The 6,309-nt window shown below is 40.0% G+C and overlaps 1 long non-coding RNA gene across 1 annotated transcript; it reads left to right on the plus strand.

The window, feature by feature from the left end:
* The first annotated feature begins 399 nt into the window (after positions 1 to 399).
* Positions 400 to 3,836, plus strand: LOC136236437 (uncharacterized). Its single transcript, XR_010692129.1, has 3 exons — positions 400 to 2,667; positions 2,718 to 2,904; positions 2,958 to 3,836. It is a non-coding gene; the product is annotated as an uncharacterized lncRNA (long non-coding RNA).
* The last annotated feature ends 2,473 nt before the right edge of the window (positions 3,837 to 6,309 follow it).

Genomic DNA, 6,309 nt, shown 5'->3' on the forward strand with positions numbered 1-6,309 from the left:
GCACACAAAGGATATAACACTTCTTAGACTCTATTTAGGCTGTTTTGGGTGGGTAATAAATCTCATATACTCCACCTTGTTTTCTAATATACTCCACGCCTTCAGGCACAATATAATTTATGCTCAAAATCCGGTTTGTCCAATCGCTATGCGTTGTTCACGTGTGGTGATTTAATGAGCGCGATTATTTTGTCACGTGAGGACGTATAGTTGCCATGGCGCTAGTATTATCATAAGAAAACCAGCTGCCTTTGCCAAGCCTACAGCAGAAACAGCCGTGGACGAGGTGAGTAATCTAAGTGTAATGTGAAATAGAGTCTAAAGCAGTTATACGGGCACAATGTGGAGTCTATGAAATTTATAAACCCTCAGGCCCTTAGTAGCGCACGAGCGAAGTAGTCAGGTGGCTTAGTGGAATTATTGTTACAGGGCGGATAAAAGCACCAATTTTTTTGTACAGCTAGTTTATGATGTACTTGTTAACATTAGCCTAGGAGCCCACTGTAATTTTTTTGTTTACTCCGATACTAACAAGATGGCCGCCATTATTAGCCAAAAAAAACGTTTTTTTTTACTGTTGGAGTTTGAAAAAAACAAATATACTAAATTACTGACATTAGAATACTATAATAGATGTAACAATAGGTTACCAAGATACATACATAACTGTCACAATGGCACAAAATAACAAAACTAAATGTTAGCATGTAATTTGTTCATTTTCGCTTCTGTGTTTACTGCATTTACAATTACAAAGTGGTGAGCAGACTAGATTAGATTTGCACATTTGCATGCTGTGCATTCTCCTTTGCTAAAACATTTAATGAGCTCACTGAATGCTTTAGTTACCTCTGGAATAGTAAGCCAAACTGGCACCCAAGACTGTGACAGCGGATCCTTTGACCACCCAAAATCTTCTGGAGATGGAATCATCTGCTGCACTTGAGTGCTGGTAGTCCATATTCCAGCTTGGTAAACTGTTCGTTTAACATGTTGATGAAGTGCATCTTGCGTTGGTGGTATCATGTCCATTTTTCTGTTCTTATGACAAAATAATTCTTCTCTTGCATCATTAACAGACATTAGGTGGCAGGTTTTACTATATAGAACAACTATTAGCCTCTCAATTCTCTGGAAATGCTCCGAGTCAGAATCTAAATGCTCATACGGGTGGGTAACCAGAAACTCAAATGTCTCAGTGACTTCTTCATATGCTTGCCATGCTGATTTCTTGCCTTTGCCTCTGAATACAGATGTAGTGTCGCAGCCAGTTAGAGCATGAAATATTGGTAGTGCTCGTGCTCTTTCCTCACCAAGGTAAGTACAGATGGCATTAATACTATATAATTTGAAATTCTTGCCTGTACCAAAGGTAACCCAGATATCAGCAAGATGATTAGTTGCTGTCAGTTTGAAGAATACACCAGCAAGAATGACAATAACATCAGTGTCCATGGTACGTACTGCAATTGTCTTAAGTCCCTGCTCAAATGCATGTGATATGTGCACAACAACTCTGGTGTCTGCTTCCTCATGGATGCAGTCTGGCATCACAGAGTTGGTTTGGCCCACAGATACTACAGATTCATCCGATGTCGCATACACAACCTTGTTGGGTGGAAAAGTGGACTTAGCAACCTTAGATGTGAGGAAGGAGAACAGTTCCTTTTTGTTCCTTGGGTCACGTAGGAAATCTGCCCAATTGCCAGGTAGTTTAGTTTGACCAGATACCTTTCTTCGCACCCTTGCCTCTCTTTTCCCTTGTAGACTCCTTTAAACTGTTTGGAAGGTATGTGTCCCACACAAGGTCTATTCTCATGGAGTTTTGTAACTGTTTAGTCAAGTAAGGGATAAAAACCTGATCTGCATACTCTTCAAGGTTACTCACTAAATTGGTGGGAAGAAAGTGCACAATAACTGCACCATCTAGCACTGTGCATTCATATGTTTGAGGAGGATCAGATAGCCCTGACTGTCCAATGCAATTCAGCAAATCTGACTTAGAGTTTGATAAATGCAGCTTTCCCAAATCTGAGAGAGCAGGGGGAAAGGACTGAATCTGGCACTGGCACTGCTTTTCAAACTCATCTTTAATAGGACTTGGCAAACACTTCATATCTCTAATGTGGACAGGCAAACATCTTACATAATTTACATTATCCAGTGCAAAGAAAAGAGGTGTCAAGTTCTCCAAGACTTCCACATATAAAGCAAAGTTATTCTCTCTATGAGCCCAGACAAAGATCAAAATAAGAGTTTCATACCTCAAGAGTACATTAATGTAGGACTTCTCTTCTGCATGTCACCTTTCCAAGCTGCTTCAGATTGATCGCTTCCTAATTGCAAAAAGGCCACCTTTTGAAGTTTCCGGAGGGTTAAGAGAGTTACTTGGTGGGCATGCCTGGTTCGCGCAAGATGAGAAACCTTCAAAAAGGAGTCAGCTGTACCAGATGAGGCAACCTCTGATTCAGTTAATGCTGAAGGCCAGCCAGAACCTTCCAGGACATCTCCCAGTGTACTCCAGAGGGCCATCTCTATGTGCAAGCCACCAAGCATAACAGCATGCATTGACTCACCATGAGTATCTGGCCACTTCCATTGTACAAGCTTTGCCAGGGCAAATAGTGGCTGATCAAAGGTAGTGACTGGAATTTGTCCAGGGTTTAGGTACTCAATTACCTGTCTTTGTACATTCATGCCATGCTTTACCATTGCAGGGGTAGCAGCCTTTTCATAGAAAAGTGGCAGTAGCATACACACAGCTGGAGGATCTTCTATGGGAGGTTGCTGTGAAGCATGATATGCAGCCCACACCAAACAATCTTCACTGGTAAGTTCTTCCTTCTCAACAAGGGTCAGTGCATTCTCACTCCAGCATTTCTCCTTGGATTGTGCCTCACACAGGTAGGTTTGAAGCGGTTCTGTATTACTGTTCAAATGCATTGGTACATCAATAGCACTTGCCGTCAGAGCTACAGCTGGGACCATGGCATAATTATCAGGTAGGAAGTGCTGCTTGGGTCCAGAAGGTGGTATTGTTACAGGAGGTCTGCTTTCACTAGGGTTCGCCTTAGTTGGAAATTCGAGAAAGAAGAATAGTATCCTGTAGCTCAGTAATCATGGTTTGTATATTTGTGTCTGCATCAAATGTTAGAACCTGATGAAGATCGTCTTCCTCATTTCCTTTCTGACAAAACAAGCAAACATCCATATCATTTTATTAGTTCTTCTTTCATACTCATGCTCATCCATGCAAGATTTTCTTTTCATTGCCTTTTTAAGCTTAGAATTGTTGTACTTCAAGTGGTAACTTTTATGCCAAGATGCACTGTGTGATAAAAAATTAGCAGAATTTTCATTTTCAAAATAGATATTCATTGGAAGTGCGCCAATGGCCTGAAACTGCTCTACATTGGCCAGAAAGGATCTGTAGGTTTCTGATTTATCTTCACTTGTTCCTGGACCCTGCAATGGTCATTTCAAAGGCTCAACAGTTTCCTGTTGGCAAATAATACACTTTTTCCAATCTAGCTCCATATTGTTTGGAAATGTTGTCATCTACCAAGCAATGCATACTGTACTTATTCTAATAAAAGTAAGACATTAGGAACTCACCAGAAGAAAATTTGACACAACAGATTATAAAGAAATCTGACACTCTTTAAACAATTACAACTCCCCAAAACACATGGCTCAATTTTCCTCTAATACACACTTTGAGAAAGCAATACAGAGATTAACACCACCTTTTAATTGTTTTTCTATTTTAATAAACATCATGTTTTGTTGTCTGAAGCCATTCAAAACATATGTTCTGGAGAAGAAACTTGCTTTTACTCTTGTATATCAAGACACACGGTAGTGTGTCGTGCGGCCCAAGAAGCCGGCGCGCAACCCCGTGAGTATATTGACAGGAAGAAAGAAAACGCAATTTTCGCACCTCCGTAGCTCTGTGCTGCCTTGATGAAACAAGACAAATTTTGCTGTGTACATTCCCTCCAACTTCAGTACTCCACACTCCAAATTTGAGCGAAATCGCTTCAGGCATTCCTGAGATATGCGACTTCACAAATTGGCTTAGTTTCTTCGTTTTTTTTCTTCTTATTTTTCTTCCTCTTTTCGCACACTTACAAAAACTGCTATAAAACGCGAACGCGTTATCCGATTGCCTTGAAATTTGGCACACAGAAGGGAGGTATACAGGCGCATCTCTGTACCAACTTTGGCTGGAATACCATAAACAGGCAAAGAGTTATGAGCGATTATGCACGAAAAATAACACCAATATGTTGTCACGCCTACAGGGTAAACCGCGTATGGGAAGAAGCTGAAAATCGGTGGGTGAATAGGTTAACTATTGAACCTCAAACCTTTTGTGGTTTGAAAGAAATCGAGCTAAAAACCAGGAAGATACAGCGAAAAAATCAACAGTGTGTAACAATTACGCAATCGAGATTAGCTAATTTTTATTATTATTATTATTATTATGCTTGCCACGCCTACCAGATAAACCACTTGGGGTAATGCTTTGAAAATCGCTGTACAGATGGAGTTATCATCTTAGAAAGGCTCTTCAATGGTGTAGAAAAATCAGACTTAAAGCCACGGAGTTATAACACGAAATCCAACTTGGTGTAGCAAGTGCGAGATCGAGATACTCTAATAGAGCAGTCATCCTAATAGAGCAGTCACCCTGAGCAGAATTCAAGAGATCATTTAGAAATAAGTAACCTGTATAGAGATCAACTACAAACAAATCACCCTGTAGAGAGTTCAGCTACAAACAATTCACCCTGTTCAGACATCAGTTAGAAGAAGTTTTCTTGTAGAGAGTTCAGTTACAAACAAATCACCCTGTTGAAAGATCAGCTAGAAGATGTCACCTTATAGATAGTTCAGTTACAAATAAACCACCATGTAGAGAATTCAGCTACAAACTAGTGACCCTGTAGATACATCAGCTAGAAGAAGTTACCTTGTAGAGAGTTCAGCTACAAAGAAACCATTCTGTAAAGAGTTAAGCTGCAAACAAATCACCTATACAGAATTCAGCTATAAACAAATCACCCAGTAGAGAGATCAGCTAGAAGAAGTTACGTTGTAGATAGTTCAGCTACAAACAAATCATCCTGTAGAGAGATCAGCTAGAAGAAGTTACCTTGTAGATAGTTCAGCTACAAACAATTCACCCTGTACAGAGCTCAGTTAAAAGAGGTTTCCTTGTAGAGAGTTCAGCTACAGACAAATCACCATGTAGAGAAATCAGTTAGAAGAAGTTACCTTGTAGATCGTTCAGCTACAAACAATTCACCCTGTAAAGAGATCAGCTAGAAGAAGTTACCTTGTAGAGAGTTCAGCTACAAAGAAACCATCATGTAGAGAATTCAGCCGCAAACAAATCATGTATAGAGAGTTCAGCTACAAACAAATCTCCCTGTAGAGAGATCAGCTAGAAGAAGTTTCCTTGTAGAGAGTTCTGCTACAAACAAATCTCCCTGTAGAAAGATCAGCTAGAAGAAATCACCTTGTAGAGAGTTCAGCTTCAAAGAAGCAATCATGTGAGAGTTCAGGTACAAACAAATTGTCCTGTAGAGAGATCAGCTAGAAGAAGTTACCTTGTAGAGAGTTCAGCTACAAAGAAACCATCATGTAGATAGTTCAGGTACAAACAAATCACCCTGTAGAAAGATCAGCTATAGAAGAAATCACCTTGTAGAGAGTTCAGCTACAAAGAAACTATCATGTAGAGAGTTCAACTACAAACAAATCACCCTGTAGAAAGATCAGCTATAGAAGAAATCACCTTGTAGAGAGTTCAGCTACAAAGAAACCATCATGTAGAGAGTTCAGCTACAAACAAATCAGCCTGTAGAGAGATCAGCTAGGAAAATACCTTGTAGAGAGTTCAGCTACAAAGAAACCATCATGTAGAGAGTTCAGCTGCAAACAAATCACCTGTAGAGAGTTAAGCTACAAACAAATCTCCCTGTAGAGAGATCAGCTAGAAGAAGTCACCTTGCAAGGAGTTCAGTTACAAAGAAATAAACCATGTAGAGAGTTCAGCTGCAAACAAATCACCTGTAGAGAGTTCAGCTAGAAACAAGTCACCCTGTAGAGAGATCAGCTAGAAACAAGTCACCTTGTAGAGAGTTCAGCTAGAAGAAGTCACATTGTAGAGCTACAAAGAAACTACCATGTAGAGTTCAGCTGCAAACAAATCACCCTGTAGAGAACTCAGTTACAAACAAATCGCCCTGTAGAAAGATTAGCTAGAAGAAGTTACCTTATAGGGAGTTCAGCTATGAACAG

The sequence above is a fragment of the Dysidea avara genome, chromosome 1 (assembly GCF_963678975.1).
Source record: "Dysidea avara chromosome 1, odDysAvar1.4, whole genome shotgun sequence".
Classification (NCBI taxonomy): Eukaryota; Metazoa; Porifera; class Demospongiae; order Dictyoceratida; family Dysideidae; genus Dysidea; species Dysidea avara.